This window comes from Dermacentor variabilis, chromosome 1, assembly GCF_050947875.1.
Source record: "Dermacentor variabilis isolate Ectoservices chromosome 1, ASM5094787v1, whole genome shotgun sequence".
Taxonomy (NCBI): domain Eukaryota; kingdom Metazoa; phylum Arthropoda; class Arachnida; order Ixodida; family Ixodidae; genus Dermacentor; species Dermacentor variabilis.
Genome location: NC_134568.1, coordinates 163665133 through 163684174, shown reverse-complemented (window position 1 = coordinate 163684174; position 19042 = coordinate 163665133).

The window sequence follows — 19042 nt, the reverse complement described above, 5'->3', positions numbered from 1 at the left end:
GTGAGTTGCCTTCATGGCGCATGTGCTACAGCTAGCTGTATAGTCCTTCTGGCCACAATAAATTGGACCGCATTTTTTGTGTAAACAATCGTTTTATTAAAATCAGTACCACACACTTTCACTTCGAGAATATTTCAACATGTGTAAAAACAACGATCCGGGCGAATTGGTAGGTCGTGCATCAATGTAGAACAGGAAGAAACGAAAAAAGAAAACAGGGGAAAAGTAAACTGACAGCGTGTGTGCTGTCTTTATGAGTGCACAACCTGTGGTGCCACATCAGTTATTCCTCTGATCTTTTTACACAGCTTATTCATAGCTATTCTGTGCGGTACATAGAACGATGAAGACGTTCCGTGCCCTGGAAAATAGGCAACTAGAGGCTGAGTAAGCCGTAGCTTGAGTTTGCAATGAGGAGGTAGAATGCATTCTACCTCCTCAAATAACTAATCTGAGTCTCACAAGGTGCCAGGTGGGACCTACAAGGAGCAATTGTTATAATCTTCTCGGAATTATCAGGCTGATCTACTTCCTTCAATACGTGGTCCATCTGGACTGCTTTAATTAGCGGACAATGCACTTAAGTGTAGACCAGGGACTGCTTCTTTGGGCTACGAGCAACATAGAAAAAAGTCAGTTTCTCATGAAGGTGACGCATTGAACGGGACAGCAAGGTTAAGCGTGGCGTTCGACCTCTTTACACTGCGGTAGCCCATCAATATGTGGCGCAAAAAGCTTTTGCGGCACCTTTCTTTTTGCTCCACCCACAGGTGGCGCCAAAAGTGCCGGCAGCAATGCGCTCCGAACGTCGCGTTTTATTCGCTGAGCAGTGTACATACAGGCAGTATTAAAGAGAAGCTGGATCACATCCTTTACGGCCGCAAGTGCATACTTCGCACACGCCTTGTTTCACGCGTTAAACTCATCTATTACATATGTTGTGCCAATTCTACTAGTAAAACATTCTATTGCGCACTCACAGTACTGTGACAAGCATCATCGTCTTCGGGAGAAAGTTCTGTGTAGGAAATGTTTCTATTGCGATAGCAATTACATTAACACTCCAGCGGATTTTCGTCGTCGTCGTTGCCGTCGACCTGGACGTGAGGTTCCGTATAAAGTCAAAGTGCAATAAGATCCTTTCACTGCCCCCACGCCGTATGCTGTGAGTGCGAGGGAAAGCAGGCGAGGACTTGCTGAGGAGGATGGTGGCTTAATGCGCGCCGAATGTTGGAAGTCACGTGACAAAGCGAGCGCAAGGTGGAGAGGGGGTTAGCACAAGGTACCGTGATCAAGAGCGCTCAAGGTGGTCGAAGGGTCAGATGAGCGCGGGTCTTCTCCACTAGAACCGGCCGCGTCTGCACATGCATGACTATTCACCCGGCTGAGCGCGTACACCACCAGCGCCCTATGTTAGAGGTAATCTCAGGCGGGTGTACAGACTGGGCGAGCTGATATGGCTGGCGGCTGCATGTGCGCTGCATTCCCGCGTATCTAGTGCTGGAGATAGCGTAATCACAAGTTTCGCAGAAGCGTTGAAAGGAAATGCAGCAGAAGCATTCGCTCGTCTGTTTTTGCGATCTTCGTCTTGCCAGCTTTGTGACAGCCACTGGTCGCGCGTCATCGAGTGAGATCTGTTAATGTATGCCAGTGCGTGCGTCACACCGTGTTTGTTTATTTATTTGCACGCAAATATAAATGCAATTTCTACGGCCGATATAAAACTATGAACCTTCCTTCCTGTAGTTGTCAAATACCTTGCTATCGCTATCCATGCTTCGCCTTTCAGGAGAAACTACAATATATTTTGGACCAGTTGAAGCACTTGAAACGTTCCCCTACGTATTATTGGGCCGCAACAGCACACACGTGCCTCATCAACTCTTGCACGACACTCTTGACCTCACCTACTAATTTTCTCAGAGATACATGACACGTATAGGGTATATTTATTACACCAGCTCCAGTTGTGCATTACGACGCCTACTAAAGGTGCAACTAATTGTCGGAGTGAAAAGGAGAATTTTTCAAGAAATAGTATTAGAAAACTTTGATGCCTGAGTTAATCAAACACTGTCAAAGAGATGAAATATTCACTTCTTTGTTCTTTTTCTTTGTACAGCAAGAGGATCAAAGAGAAGAAAGCAAGGAAAAGTATGCACGGTATTGTTATATATCACGAATGGCATGCGATCAGTGCAAAACAGTCGATATATTGCGCACTTGCGCCAGCACAGCACTCATGTATGCCACCAAATAGTGCGATTGCAATATACGCCCTATATTGTGCAAGGTAACTGATTTTATGTCCACAGTCCAATGTTCGCCTTTCAGCATGCAAGTAAGTACAAAGTAAGTCCTGTGGACAGGAGCGCAAAAAAAGTTCTACTCGTATTTGTAAAAGTTCTAGAGCATCATGAGAGTCACTGCGCATTCGTCCTAAATGTAATGTGTCTGGAAGAACGAGAGCGCCTTAATACTCATCAAAGTCTACATCACGGCCGTTTGTGTGTGCTTGTGACTTTGTTTACGAACTCATTCTGGTGTAACTTCCATTTGACTTTTATACTGTTATGTTCGTGGATGTATAGGACTGGCCGTATAAAGTGATTTATTTTCACTTTCCTACATGTTTTTTATATTGTTGTTTCCGCTATGAGAAAAGGAATAGCCGTCACCATTATAAGGTGACTACGTCTCTTTCTTTATATTCATTTCAATAAGAAGAAACGACGAGAACTGATGCGGCTACGCAATAAGCCTGGCATACTAGTCAGAATGTTTATAACTGCATACGAAAATAAAAAGGCCAAGATTCGTGAAGAAACCATCGACAATGATTGACATTGTAAGCGAATAGCCGAACACTTGAAGAAGCCTATAGGCTTCTTTAAGCCTATATAATGACTTTATCGAAAGAATCGTGCACTTAACGACATATATTTACTGCAGTGAGGACATTTCGATGGCGTTTGTTATTTCATTGCCTAATTCCGCAGAAAACACAGCCATTGAGCAGCGGATCGCTGGCCGTAGTATAGGGGGTCTACACATACAGTCGACCGATTCCTTAGCAGTACCGCGCGAGCGTCGACTAGCCGGCCGGTCAGCGCCTTCTATCATGGAAAATACTCACATTAGCAGATCGCACCTCTGCGTGACGCCTCCGACAAGGCATGCGCCGAGCCATTTTCTAGACTGTAGGTTATATGATTATTTCTAGTGATGAACATTTTCACACGCAAAAACGATAGAAAATTGTATTTTTAATTTATTTATTTATTTATTTATTTATTTATTTATTTATTTATTTATTTATTCATTCATTCATTCATTCATTCATTCATTCATTCATTCATTCATTCAAATATTCAGTTACCTCAAAGGCTCCCGATGGAGCATTGCGTGAGGGGAGGATACGGGGGAATTAAAAAAAAGAAAGGAGTACTAAGAAACTATACATTGTTAGCGAGTAAACATGAAAGAACAAATATCTAACAATATAAACAACACGATAAATGAAACAAAACCACTGCGTGAAGTAGCAAAAAAAGGCGTTCCAAGAAATTATACAAATGGTAGCTAGTGAAGATGAAAGAACAAGTGTCTAATAACGTTAACGCAATACAAAACCAACATTCAAAAAAACAAAAAAAACTATGCAACTTCGCTAAAAGTATTTACGTAGGTGCGCAGTATTACATCACAGAAATAACCGGGCTTCACACGTGTACTCTCCAAGCAGTCATTGGAAAATAATGCGATTCATATTTAAGGATCTAAATGATCATTGTAATTTGACATGAAGCGTATCGCAACCAGTCCGTATACAGCAACGCTGTGAAAGTACAATTGCGCTACCTAGCAGAAACCGTTCCTTTTTTTCTATTTAGGCGTAGAAAATGGGGAATATAAAGCTTTCTAGACAACCTTCTTATTTCGGCGAAAGGTGAAACTAATATACGGTACTTAATTTCGCATAGAGAGTCTTTTGTTTATATCAGTGAATGTTAAAAAAAGGCACCGTGTCTGTGCATAACTGTTGTGCAGATACAGAAGTAGAAGAAAAACGGTCCAGCACACTCATAAATATTTGAGCTCAACAAATTTATCGGCCCATTTTATATAAAGATTTGTTCCGCAAGAAAGCAAAAAGTCTACAAGATTTCTTCGAGCAATATCCGAGAATTTTCATCAAGAAAATGCCGTGATTGTAAAATGTATGTTGATGAAAGAGTTCGAAAACGGTGCTTGTCATTGTTTGAGGGGCCCCGCAGAATTTCAAAGTTGAAGAAGTGATTGTCGTCACCGCTTAAATGAAGTATACTGCATACACGACCTGGAGTGTGCAGGTACTGTTAGACAGGTACTGTTAGACCTTTATTTTAAACTAAAACCAGTAAGTTGTCATGGTCTCTTCGGTCCCTCGCTTATCGCGAGAAAAAAGCAAATTACATTGTAGGCATTTATGCTGAAATTAGCTCATGAAATTGCGCACACAAGAGCTTAAGACAAGGTATACGTAATAAAGTAGTATTGAAATACAGCAGAAAGAACGTGAACTTTATTCGATCATTTTAAGGCCCTATGCTTCTTTGGCAGTGCCTGGCCCTGATGTTTTTCACTGCCATCCCTACCTTGAAGAAGACATAAAGAAAAAAAAACAGAGTGGCTGCGAGTCGCCACTTTATTTTTTCCTACGGCAAAAGCAAGAGGACGACTCGCTGTCGTGTCCGTGAAATTGCCGGTGGAAAATTGTTTAGCACAGCGTTTCTCAAACTGTGCGTCGCGACCCACTTCAGGGTCGAGAGATGTTAAGTAGGAGACCATGAAGTGACCCAGGAAATCCTCAGAAAAGAAAAGAAAAATAGAACAAGCAAAGAAAGATGGTAAAGCAGACCATTTCCTTAAACTACGCTCTCCCTGTTATTCTGCATCACGAGATAGCTAGTCTCAACAAAACAAATACGCAGGTCTCTGACACGCCGTGCGAAAAAGGGGCGCAGGGAAGTTTTGATGGATTACGCATCCGTGACATTTCGTAGAGTGTTAAACGCGCGGAGTGGACACCATCCCCATCGCCCATCCTGCACCCCCCCCCCTTCATCTAGACTACAAAACTTCACGCGAAGTCGGTGTCCCAGAGGTGAAATTAGAAGGATGAGACATCCACTTAGGATGATGCACCATACGAATGTGCGAAGCTGGGCTAGTTTGTCGGACGTTTAATTTATAATAACTGTGCAGACGACAAGACAACGCCGATAATAACGTGCCATCTGTATCATCCGCTGTTCTTCTGTTGCATGTGCAGCTTACGGGAGACGAGGTGATATGGCCTTCCAACGAGCAACCTAAGGCACAAGAGTAGTACGCACATTTGACGTTGGGACCAAGTCTCCAGCTAGTGCAGCGATTTTGGTAATTTCGGGCATGTTTGGAAGAATCGTACGCATTCGAGTGAAGGGGGAGCGAGGAGGAAGGCACTACTGCGAAGAGACAGTTCTTTCGTTTCTCCAGCATCCTCGTGCATTACGTCTATCCACTCAAAAAGCAGGTTAAGGTGTAGCGGCACGTGGGTTCTCGGATTCGGCTGTGGCCTCCGCAAAGAACACCGAAACCACAGACAACCAAGGTTTAATCTGCTTCTGGCGAAGCCAGGCTCGTTCTGATGACGTGGCGTTCCGAACGCGCGCATCAGAGCACGGGCCACCCCGTGCCGTGGGCATTGCTTCTCACAGCACCTAGCGAGAGCCGACCCACATGGGGTTAGAAAGAATGAAAGGTGACAAGAGTAGAAAGGACATAACAGAAATGAAAATAGTTCTGCATATAAGTCCTATATAAGCGCCTTAGTTGCTGTACGAAAAGCATGCTCAAAATCTAGAAAAAATTGACTGGAGGCGCAGCTCAACATCAAGCAGCACTGAAAGGTGATGCAGAAACTACCCGTCCACCTCAACTAAATCTGCTTTCATCATGAAATAGCTCTGTTAGAAAACGCTTCTTTTAACAGCTCTGAATTGACTCCTGTTTACACACATATATATATATATATATATATATATATATATATATATATATATATATATATATATATATATATATATATATATATATATATATATATACACAGTGAAGTAGACGCGCGTATGAAGCGGTTTATTGACGTTTCGGCCGGGGTCCGGCCTTCACCTGATGAAGGCCGGACCCCGGCCGAAACGTCAATAAACCGCTTCATACGCGCGTCTACTTCACTGTGAATATTTACCCGGACCCAGAACTGCTTTCTTTCTGGTATATATATATATATATATATATATATATATATATATATATATATATATATATATATATATATATATATATATATATATATATATATATATATATATATATATATATATATATATATATATATATATATATATATGTGTGTGTGTGTGTACATGACAGAACAATGGAAACTCAAGGACTCGATTTCTTTAATCATGACCACATAAAGCCAATAGACCATGTAGCCAAGGAAAGCATCTCTGGAATTGAATGCGGCTTAAATTGTACTGTAGAAGATAATGAAGAAAAGGTAATTGAAAGAGGACGAAAAGATAACTTGTCGCCGGTGAGAGCCGAACCCACAACTTCCGCATTGCGCGTGCGTTGCACGACCAATTGTGTTAAAGCGATGGTTATCAATTCGTCCACTAGCACGGGTCTTTAGGTTTACTATATCTAGCGCTAGGAGTGTTAGCCAGCGCCACTTAGAGTCCAGGTGTGCGGATGTGGAACATCCATTTTTGCCCGAAGGCGTCACGTAACACGTGACCTTAGGACAGCAGGCACACGGCTAATAAACCCTCGCATGATACCTAGTGACATCAAGGCTGCCAGATTCGAGATCCCCACAATGAATAAACAAGGGAAGAGGGGGAACTGAGGGGCTCAATTTTCTTAATCGTGACCACATAAAGGCAATAGACAATGAAGCCATGGAAAGCATCCGGGAAATTAAGTGTGGTTTAAATGTAAGTGTAGAAAATAATGCAGCAAAAGCTAAATGAAAAGAGAGACAGAGAGTGAGTAAAAGAGGAAAGGCAGGGAGGATAACTTGAGGCGAGTTTCCGGTTTGTTACCCTGCACAAAAAGGTAAATGAAAGTGGACGAAAAGATAACTTGACGCAAGTGGGAGCCGAGCCCACAGCACCAGCATTACGCGTGCGTAATCATCAGACTATATTTATGTCGCCTGCAGGATGAAGGCCTCTTCCAGCGATCTCCAATCCCTACTGTCTTGCGCAAGGTGATTCCAACTTGAGCCAGCGAATTTCCTAATTTCATGACCCCATCTAATTTCCTGCCGTCCCGAACTACGCTTCCCTTGACACCCATTCTGCAACTGAAATGGTCAACAAGTTAGCTCTCTTACGCATTACATACCCTTCCCAGCTCCATTTTGTTATAATGTCAACTAGAATATCGGTTATCCCCATTCGCTTTCTGCTACACACCACTCTGTTCCTGTGTCTCAACGTTACGCCTAACATTTTTCGTTTTATCGCTCCTTGCGCGGTCCTTGTTCTAGAACTGCTTTGTTGACCTCCAAGTTTCTGCCCCATATGTTTGCACCTGTATTCACAGGCGAACTTCAAAACCCACCGACACTAAACTGCAACTGGAAGGCTTATTGCTTGGCGAAACCCTTTATGTATGACAAGACATGCATGCGTAGGTAAAAAGAGAAAGGGTCCAGAGGGTGTATCGAACGGATGAGATCTTAAGGCCGACAGGTCCAATATCAACAGACAATACGATAAGCAAAAGAAAAACAAATTTAAGCATGAAACCATTGACACACCAACCTGAGTTTTGCAATATCAAATGCGGGAAATGCGTCGCTCCTTCTCTAATAAAAGCCACCTGAGGGAAAATTGTGCACGTTTCCTTTATCCAATTAATTTCAATAGCTACTAAAATCTCTCGAGTTAGCTTGGTCTTTTCTTTGCATGCACCTTGAGTTGTTTCCAGTCAGCGTGCGCAGCTGCAGTCTGCAATAGAACGCCAGATGACCGGCATCTTTTGTCGTCACTTTTGCGACAATTTCCTTCAACTTTTTATTATAAGCATGTGCCTTAGTGTTTCTATTTACGAAGTTAATATGTGTAATAAGTTGATTACTGAATTGTTCGATCTGATTTTTCTTCCATATGCTGTCAATTGGGACAGATAATTCATCTGATATAACGAAATGGAAGTAAATTTTGTTATTAATTCAACGGCAGCGCACCTAACGACACATAGACGAATATTAAAACACACAGACACACGGGCGCGTGTCTATATATACAATATGAGCCGGGAGGTAGAATAATTTGGGAAGCAGTCACATAGGGCATGTATTGAGGTCCCAGCTGTGATGTCGCAGCTTCTGGAGAAGCCCAAAGACGAGGTCGACATGTGGGTCGAGGAAAAGTGCAGCTTGAAAGCGAAGTTCCAGGTGAGTTCGAGCGCAAGGTTACAGCCGATATCAACATTGGTAGCACAAATAAAAATGGAAGAACGCAGGACAAACGCCCTGTACTTTGTTCTGTACTTTGTGCTAAAATTTGTAGTTTTAAGAGAAGACCAGCAACCGCAGTGATGCTCGAAGAGGTTCTTTATAAAGTACAAAAGGCACGAACTTGCACCCAAGAATTTAGCTCTTGGCTCTTGGCTCTTACGGTTGGTTCAGCTGCAAAGGTTTTCACGTCAACGCTATGGCAGCAAGCGCAGAAAGACAAGAGCCTGTTGGTTTAAATTCTTCTAGTATTCTTTTTCTTCAAGCTTGGGCCTCTTCATACACCCATAAGTGTTATGACAGCGCCCGTTCAGCTTTGTAAGCCACTGTTTATTTATTTATTTATTTATTTATTTATTTAGTATATCAAGTGCCCCATTTAAAGGGGGTTCCATAAGGGATGGGCTTGATTAATACAATATCAACATGATGTGTTTGAAGTGAGCGGGATTGGGGAGTAGCGTTGCGTTAGGTGCGAGCTCATTCCTGTCCTTCGAGGCACGCGTGAAATATAATGGGCTGAACTGCGGGCATGAGGCGGGTAAACACCCGCCGTGGTTGCTTAGTGGCTATGGTGCTGCGCTGATAAGCACGAGGTCGCGGGATCAAATCCCGACCATGGTGACTGCATTTCAAAGGGTGTGAAATGTAATATCACCCACCTACTCATATTTAGGAACAAATTAAACAACCTCGGGTGCTAAAAATTATCATGTAGTCCTCTCCAACAGCGTGCTTCATAATCTGGTTGTGGTGTTGCTCGTAAAAGGTCATAATTTAATCAGTCGAGCAAACGGCCTTCGAGTGACTTGTGCGGCATGGCGTGTAGTGAGCTGGGCAGATGATAGAAATGGGGAGATGGCGAGTTGCAGAATTTGTGAAAGAGACAAAGCCGGTAGGTTTTTAGCCTATATTCTAACTTCGGGAGGATAGCTTGGGATTTAAGGATGATGGAAATGGAATGAAGCAATCAATCTGAATAAGTTAATCTTACTACAGAGTTCTGAACAGATTAAACAGCTGTTGATAAATTACATCTATGGGGGTACCATATTGAGCATGAGTACTCTAGTTTTAGACTTACTAGTGTTAGATTATAACTTCTCAGTCAAAGAGCTACAAAACGCAAGTAGCTGCGTAAGTAACCAAGAATGCGGTGAGCTTTTTCAGTGACATGAGTCATGTGTATTTACCAACTAAGGTCATGTGATATTGTCAGACCAAGGTACTCGAACGTGAATTCTGCAATGATTAAAGGGGTTCAAACATAATAACACTGCGATACACATATTCAACACTTATATGCTCATTCAGGATAGGTGAGATAGCAGTGAAGAATGACAGTGCCACTGTGGTCAGTAAGAGGGCAATAAAAGTTCCTCACAAGTTCTTTAGCCATATGTGTAGACCTGAGGGTTGAGATGGGTAGAAGCAAGCTTCACGAAAGTTCGATTATAAGAAACTTTGTCGAACACCTTGCAAAAATTTAAGAAGATAGCGGCCCAACAGGTATATTGATGTCAAGACAAGAGCTGAAGTCGTCAACAGAGAGTGCTAGAGTTGGTTCCCACGAAAAACCCTCTTGATCATTCAGATCCATCAGTTGATGATCAAAAGAAAGAACATCGGGAAGATACCCGTTAGGTTCTTTGATGAACACACAAGAGAAAGCTGAATTAAGTACATGAGTAACTTGAATATCCACTATTGCAGTGTGATTGTTAACAAACTTCATAATAACCTTAAAAGCGCGCCCATGTGCCTTTCTTACATCATCGAGAAATATGGATATCAGTTACGGATGAAAAGAAACTGAACGTACTCGGATAATTTTGGGATAAATTGTTTAACTAAAGGTAACTGCTGGAGCTTCTGTATATGTGATAATATGGAAATAAACACCCTCTGTTTTCAAAAATAACGCTTCACCCCGGTTGAACATTTCGATTCACGATACCTTGCCAACCCATTAATACCCATAGAGAAACTGGAATAACATTATTGACGGAGCAGAAAAAAGCAAACATCAAAGAAGCGGTAACGAATATACATACAAAGGTTAGACACAGAATTACAATGCAGTGAAACAGTCATTATCCCCCAAAGCGCTAATAGTGAGCCCTAATGGACGCTGACAATATCTTGAGCAATTGTCCTGATTTTGACCGTTAATCTGCGTCAAAAAATTAATAGCATGCAACGGTGGCTAAGGTTGCTGTTTGGGCCTATTGGTCATGATTACACATGCCATTATTAAACACACACTCGCATGCGCACAGGCATGTACAGGTACTCACATACACACACAGGCACACACCCAAACATGCACATGCACTCGCGAACACACTCTCGCGTACACACGCACATGTGGGCGCGCTTACACTTCATAAACTCGTGTTGACATCCTTCTTGGAAACTCATTATTTCTCACTTGCAGACTGTCCGATTTAATGTACATATCCAATGCATATATATTCATTGCGTCTACTGCACTAAAGATGCGTTTAAGGGTTGCCTTATTAGGAATAAAATTAAATGCCACATCTTTTTGTCCAACATATATATAGCCATTTACTAATCAGGTAAATGTATATATATGGGCTCTAGCCATTTCTACGTTAACAATTGAACTACGAAAAATGTCGGCCAGGAAGTATATGACTGAAAATCGTCAAACGCCAATTTTTCTTAAGTTACTTCTGAGGTTCAAATTTTTTTCCTGCACTTTTCGCCCCATGAATTCACACGGTGTTTGGAAGTGCGCAGTTGTTATTATACGTGCAATGTCTACTTGGATTGCTTTATCCGTGAATGTTGCAGCAGCGTCGTTCTTCTATGCAATGCATCTGCGTTTTTTTCGCCAAGAGGCACTGTACTAAGCGTGACGCACTGTTATATCCACAGCCTTGGAAAACCGTCTTGAAGAAAACGCCAGAACACCTCAAATTTACTACATCGCATATAGAAACAATAGCGTGCTTTTAAATATTTTCGCCATGACTCGCTATGACAAACTCAACCCAATCTGCACAAACACTAGTACATATTTCATACCGCGTGTTACACAAGATATGCGCACCGAGTTCTTTGTTTCCGGATTCGAAAGTTTTCAAATTCACACTCAACTTTCGTTACACGAAGTGCTAACAAATATTGTACAATAATTCATTCTATACATGCTCCATTGCTGTTCCGGGCGCTATCAGTTCCTTTTAAGGTTGAATTTGTTCAATTCTTCAAATGTATGCATGTGCTTTAATACCCCACATTTGTCATTGCATAATGCATCTATGTGCTTGTGTTCAACCTTCATAAATGTATCATATGTTTTCCTGTATTTTGATGCTCTAACAGCTGCCTTGTAGAAGCGGCACAGTTTCGGTTAAGCTGATTTGAAATATTTGACTGTTACTTCAAGGTCGTGTAAGTGTACGAGACGTTGAAATAGAGATTTCATTCGATAACTACGAGCAACGATAATGCTTCCCACGGGAATCGTTTACTTGTTTGTCACGTGCTGCTCTTTTTATGCGCTCATGAAACTACACAGCAAGGAATGTGTCTTGGCATCCCCGCAACACCCTCGAGTCCTTTTGTTCTCGCGGAGGCTCGTCATCCGCTTTTTCCAGTTATAAAAAGAATTTAAACTTGACGACACACTTACGGCATTCTAACGCAACATGAAGAGCACCTACTACACAACTTCCTTTGGAAAAGAAACAAAAGGTCAATCCATAAAATTATTACAGTCGTGAAACATTATTACCGAGTTTTTAAATTGGCGGAATGAATCACGGTTACGCTCTTTTGACGACACCAAAGATAGAGCTGTTAGCTGATCAAATCATACGCAAGAGTTCATGAGAGCTGCGCCGCAACTTGCACTACATCAGATTTACTCGCTATATTCACAGTATATTCATGTGTATACGAAGGGATTGTGCCAAAATATTTCGTCTGCATCTGCACTCATCATACCAGACCTGAAACTAGAACAAGTTTAGATTGTCACGAATGACATCTTCTACTGTCTCCCTTGTGCTTCATAGCGTTAGATCGCACAGAAGTGCTTTATCTTTAGTGATTACCAGGCCGCCCTCACGTTATTAAAGAGCACAGACCAAAATGCGTTGAATACACACTTGGTATATGAAACCATCACGGAACGCACCAAATTCAGTACAAGAAATAACATTATAGCGTATCATTGGATACCAGAACACTGCAATATTTCTGGAAACACTGCAGTGGACGCGGTTGCAAAACAGGTGCATGAAAATGAAGATACATTAAATCTCTCCCTTGCCCCTAGCAAACTCCGCCTTTTGCCCAGACAGATATCCTACTTGCAAAGGGGAGCACCAAAAGGATAGGGAAAGAGACAGCACAGGAAATACAATTTCCGTATCACTTCTGCGCTCCCTTCAACTAGCCCATCAATTCACTATTCTGAAACAGATACCATGCCGACTTAGCCCAAGCACATTGTCTGATCAGAACTCAAAGAGCTTAGAGTTATTTATTATAGACTCTAACATTAAATTGGGCATTCCGCCAAAGTAGGGCGACAGCAGCAATTTAACTTTATTACACCGCCTGCGGCTTGACACAGCAATTACAAGTTATTTTTGCACAGGATTCATTATGTTCGTAGTCAGCAGTACCACGCTGGCCACCGCTCACGGAGCCCTAAAACACCTCCTTTTCGATTGGCCACGACACGATACCACGAGTGAAGGGCTAAAGGCCCATTTAATGTTGTTAGAGGGTAGATCGTTCCCATCGAAAAAAAAAAATACTAGTCCGATGACAGAGCTACAGTAAACAGAACTTATGGCTTGTAAAATCTATCTGAAAAAAATATTGGGCTCATACTGAACGTTTGTGTTTGATCCAACTATTATATTGTATATATCGTGTGTGTAGCTCACGTCTAACTTTTTTATATGTTGTTATGCGAATGTTATGTAGATGTGTGTAGATAGGAAAGCCATCTCGTCTGCGAAGCTCCGCTTATGTGCTTGTTTTCAGACCGGTTTCTGTACCTTCACGTATTTACCGAACTGTACGTGCGTGTCTGTTAGTATCCTTTTACTCTCATCTGTGCATAGAACTTTGCAAATGTTGGCGCTATTTGACTGTCTCCTGTGCTTATCACTTTCTTTCGGCTTTTAGTTTTGCTTGCCCTGGGAAGGCGAGTAGCCGGCGCCAATAATGGTGCCATCTCTCCTTTAATTTCGTGTGCACAAAAAAACGCAATTTCCGATAATCTCATATAATTTCGGTTCAATCCGCTAATCTCGTTTTTTATATTGCTTAAGTTGTCTCTTTGTCCCCGTGTTTGACATCCGTGCTTGAGTGAACACTCAATGTACCATTCGCGCAACCCATCGGCTAGTGGTGTAGAAGGGGGGCCAGTTATGAAAGGGAACGCTAAATCAGTATTTAAAAATCTTTACATCGAAAGAGCAGTATGAAAGGGAATGAACTTTTGAAATGTTTCTATTTGAGTCCAAAGACAAGGACTACATTGGTGTTCTTGGAAACAGATCAGGTGTTGCCTTTCATATTGTTTCCTACTCTGCCAGTTAAGCACTCATTTATACGTGCATCTCACTTCTCACTCCCTCTCTCTCGCTCTCATTTCTCCGTGAGTTCTTTCACAGAAAATGTCAAGCTGTTAAAAGTAATGCTGCTGTCAGGCTGACAAGCTATGCCTGCGATTACGTTTTTTTTTTAGGTTCCTTCTTCACTTCTCCTAGAAGTAACAGCGAGCTCTAGCTAACCCCCTTGCATGTAGGTGTGAAAGAAGTACTCCTTTGGGCAAAAGTATACCGGAGATTGCGCAATAAAGCCAATTTTCTTCACCGCCTATGAATACAATTTAAATTCAGAATTACAGTCGGAACTTGGCATTGTGTAGTTTCGAGTGCGTTCATCAGTTCCAACTTGTGCGTCTGAATTACGGATAATCAACTCAGTTTTCTCGGCGAGCTTGAGGTCCGCATACGTTTGCTGAGGGTTTGCCCTTTTTTTATACGACGAGCGACCGAGTAGCCTGACGGACAGAAAACGTATACGCTGCCTGCGCTCTTACCACGTCTTCCGTCAAGCGACCAGTGTCGCATATGAAATTAACTCTCTCGAGTACACTGCGGCTCTGCCTGGCACTCATGTAGTCCATGTTCCGCGCCTCAAGCAGCACCATTCTGCCACCTCGTCACCAACACCGACATGGTGCTTCCGCTGCCGGGGGTGATGTCACAGTGCTGACGAAAAAGACATTGAAGATAAGCCCGAATACGACAGCGCTCATAGAGACTGTGAGCTAACTTCCATCTGGTGAGCCACTAAAGTTATGTAAATATTCTGCAAATATATAATTGTGTTACGCTCTTCGACGTAACATTACGGATAGCAACAATCGAAAAAAAAACAAGTCGATCAAAATGGCTGTCCTCGCTGTGGACAAGGAATCGCGGCAGCGAGTCGCGCTTTCTCCCAAAACATGGTCCAAACCCCCGTGTGGCGTGTTAATGAGCATCGCGTGCCAGCATGTTCCGTGCCTCATTACAGCGACAGGAAATCCGCCCCCGAAGTCACAGGCCAGCGGTGGTGGCTACTTCCGGATCGACTGGCGATCACGGCTAGACCTGCGCGGTCCGCAATCTATAATCCAACTGGCCCGAGACCGAGGCCACCTGGCTCCGTCGAGCACGGGGTCAGCACATAGAGGTCCATAACGAACAGCTTCCCGTGCCTGACCCAGAGACGCGAACGGAGGCTGGTGGATGGTTCTCGAGGGGAAGGGGGCCGCACTCTCGCTCGCAAGTGCACCGAAGGGGGCGAGCGGTCCTCCGAGAGCGAACACCGGCGCAGAGGAGGAAGCGCGGGGGGAGAGCGTGCGGCGCGAAGAAAGTGAGGCAGGAAGGAAGCCACAGCGTGGAAATCAAAAGTGGAAGCCAAGTTGGACGCACTCTTCGACTTCTTTCGCAGGCCGTCACCTGGACGCTGGATGGTCTATTCTAAGAGGACCACGGCGAGCGAAAGTGGAACGCACACCGTCACCCCTCACCCCATTGGCGTCGCCAAGCGGCGGAGGGTCTCTCAAGGGGGAAAAGGGCTTTGGGTGAAAGAAGGGGGGTCACTAACGCTGACCCCTTGTCACTCTCTTCCAGGGTTCTTCCTTCGCATTGTGGCAAGCGAAACGCGACGGTGCTGACGGTGCGAGAAGGGTGGTGAGGAGACGCCGGCCATAGGCTCAGGTTGCGATCTCCTCGCGGCAGCAGACTGCAACAACACTGCCCTCTTGCTGGAGCCAGTGGGTATAAGTACGGTACCCGGAGGCGAACAGCTCCAAGACGCTCGAGTCCTTTCTTACTCAGTGGCTACCTGAGTTAGAGCCGAGAACGACAGAGAACGCGCCTTGCTACGAGTGAGCCGATGTCGAGAGCCAGCATGCGGCCCATGGTGAGTGCCCATCAGTTTCTACGACTTCGCTATGTACCCCCGCGGTCTGGACCCGACGGGCCCCGGGAGCTCAGACCTCGCCCTGGGGCCCTGATGTTCAGATAACGTGCTTATCAAGTGATAGTCAGTGCATTATATGAAATAACAAAGTGTCTATGATGGCACTGAGTTTATGCACTATGTCTATGGTTTGGATCAATTTAATCAATGGATTAGCGGCTAGAAGTAGTCGGTGTTATTACAATATTGCATGTCATCACGATGTTTCTTCTATTTAAACAAATAAAATAATGAGTTGTCGCACGCAACTAATAATAATAAATATGTAAGGGCGGCGCTCATGCACAAGACGGATCAGTAATGTTTGTGGTTGTTTGCCAGAGCGCGTAAATGAATGTACATTAGCATGTATAGCTTGAAAATTGAATAACTCAAATCTTACGCATTCTGCTATTTTAGCGAAATTCTGCGCATCCCTTTACCTTCCTTTGAAAGACAACCCATAAGTGCGGTAGACAAACCGCATCCTACGTGCCCCATTTCACTGTACGTTGCTGGCAAAGTTTTTTTTTTTTTTTTTTGCGCCGATCAAGGGTGATGTCAAGGTCTTTTCACAGCTGCTCTCGCGCTTTCGTGTGATAAAACCGGAAGTCGAGCGGCGCAAACTAGTCATCGATATATAAAATACAAAATCCACGTGTAGTTTCTCTGGCGAACAGGCACGCGTTGGATAAACTTATTGAGCCTGCCCCACCACGACGGCCACTAAACCGGCATCGCAGCGTCGACTCTCACGAAAAAGAAAAGAAAGAAACACTCCACGCACGATGTGCCTGTTGTTTGTCTTGAAGCGCGTGCTTTTCGGATTACGCAGAGCAGTGGCGAAAATATCACTTTATTGACGTGCCAGTCGTGCAGTCAACCGTGGAGCGACAAGGCTCTCGGACAATGGTCAGGGCAGACGCACGCGACGATGCAGGGAGGCTTAAGATGTACAGGAAAACGATGCTGGATGTCCGAAAGGCATTTCCGGCATTCGGTGTGTGTAGTGAAAGCGTTCCGCTGTGACAGCGTTCCGTTCTGCAAAGGTGGCAGCACGCCCGAATTTTCGTCGCAAATATTGCCTACCTGGTAATGGATGCGCCGTCAGATTTATCTCTTTTCTGTTTCCGGCGTTTTGCCACACATGTTTTCTTGGAAGCAGTATTCACAGCACTACGCATTTCGCTTTTTCTTGTTCTTCCGCCGAGAGTAATTCTGTCCACTTATATTGGCTTCCGACAGAAAAGCTAGCATAACTGAACTTTTATATTTCGCCTACGGTAAACGTGCGGCGTCAAACTGCCTCTCTTCGAAAACGTGCGTCTAAAACAGCTGAGCACCAGTTCATCTGCATGTCCCAGAAGGTCAGCAAAAGAAAAATGCATTAATTTGGCTTAAGTGCACCTTTGTATTTTTATGCTCCTACGGAACATTTACTGACGCAAGTGCCCTCAAAGCTGAGCTTATAAGACGAAATATCATGATACTGTGGAGGTTGCCCACGGAAGTAGTTAATATCGACAGTCATTGCAGCTGCCGTCGGAGTTGGACAGAAGACTGCCCTAACTAGTGCAAAGTTCTCACCGAAGTAATCTTCTTCGATGGCTACTGTCCATGGTCACGCTGACACTATGTAATAACGGCGATACCAAGGTATCGAGCAGACATTACTATAGCTATAGCCATATAGAAGAGCAGGGCAGTATCATTAACACAAGTTTCCACAAACAATCGACTGATGTAGGACAAGATCAACTAGGCTGTTAAAATGAATAGGACTTTGCGCAGATGGAATAAGAAGTACTTCAAATGGTCACTCACAAGTACAGAAAGTGTGGTCTTTTAAGCTAGAGGCCTTAAAAGACATACATGGGCACTCTGGTATTGGACTTCAAGCTAAGCAAAAATTTAATCGCTCTGGCACTGCACTTCGTATATGTATACGTAAACTTTTTTTCTTTGAGTCATACACGAAAGTGAAGTGCATGTTAGAACTTGCCACGACTAAAGGCTTCGCTGACTATAATTTCAGGTCGGTTATGCGCAAAGAAGAAAATTAAAAAGTGACCAGACCGTAATCCCCTCAGTCTCACTTTGATCTTTCTTTGCATTCATTTTTTATCAAGTATAACACGTAGTGATTAACCACGTTTCTGCTTGAGTAAGACTAAGCACGACTGCAGCGCGGAAGATCCTCCCTTCGACTATCCGTTTATCCGCACACCAGGAAAAAAAGGTTCTCAGCAGTAAAAATACAAAACAAAGAAGGAGTGCGAGTTCGTTGCCATTTTTGTGGAACATGATCTGCCAGCTCAAAAAGTAAGCGCAAGAACACACGAGAAAATTATGAAACGTCCCGGCGCTGCGGCTGTGCTTTTTATGTTTGTGAGCATCGTTGCCTATATCGAAGATTAGTTGAAGTTTTCCGTTTGTGTTAGTCTTTCTTGCTTCGTCCCATCTAAATTTCGCTCGAATAAATGACATTCTGAAACAATGCTCACCAGGCTCAACACATGAGGCTCAACATGAGGCCTTACGTTTGGCATATCGCGAATAATTTAGGATTATTGCAAATATTGACCAAAAAGTTCTGATTCGAAGTTTAACGCAATACCGTTTTACAACAGTATTTTTTTGTGCAAGCTTAAATCAGTTTAGTTTTTTTACTCGACTTCTTAGAAACAGGAAGGACACAATGGTGATGCATGGGCAATCGTTATAGACTATGAAGAACTGTTTATAATATGGTTACCGAAACCTACGGAAGAGTGGTATTGTTGAGGCAATTAAGCTTTGATGTTAACATAACAGTACATTTCGGATGTAGAAATTAAACGCCAGTAAAATACTAAACAACCGAAAATGGATAAGAGTAAAATTGTTGAAGCTCTAGAAAGCATCACTGAAGCACCGGCTGTCGTCTATGCAGATTGTGCTAGCCTCCCTTATAGGGATAGCACTAGCCGGCAACTTAGG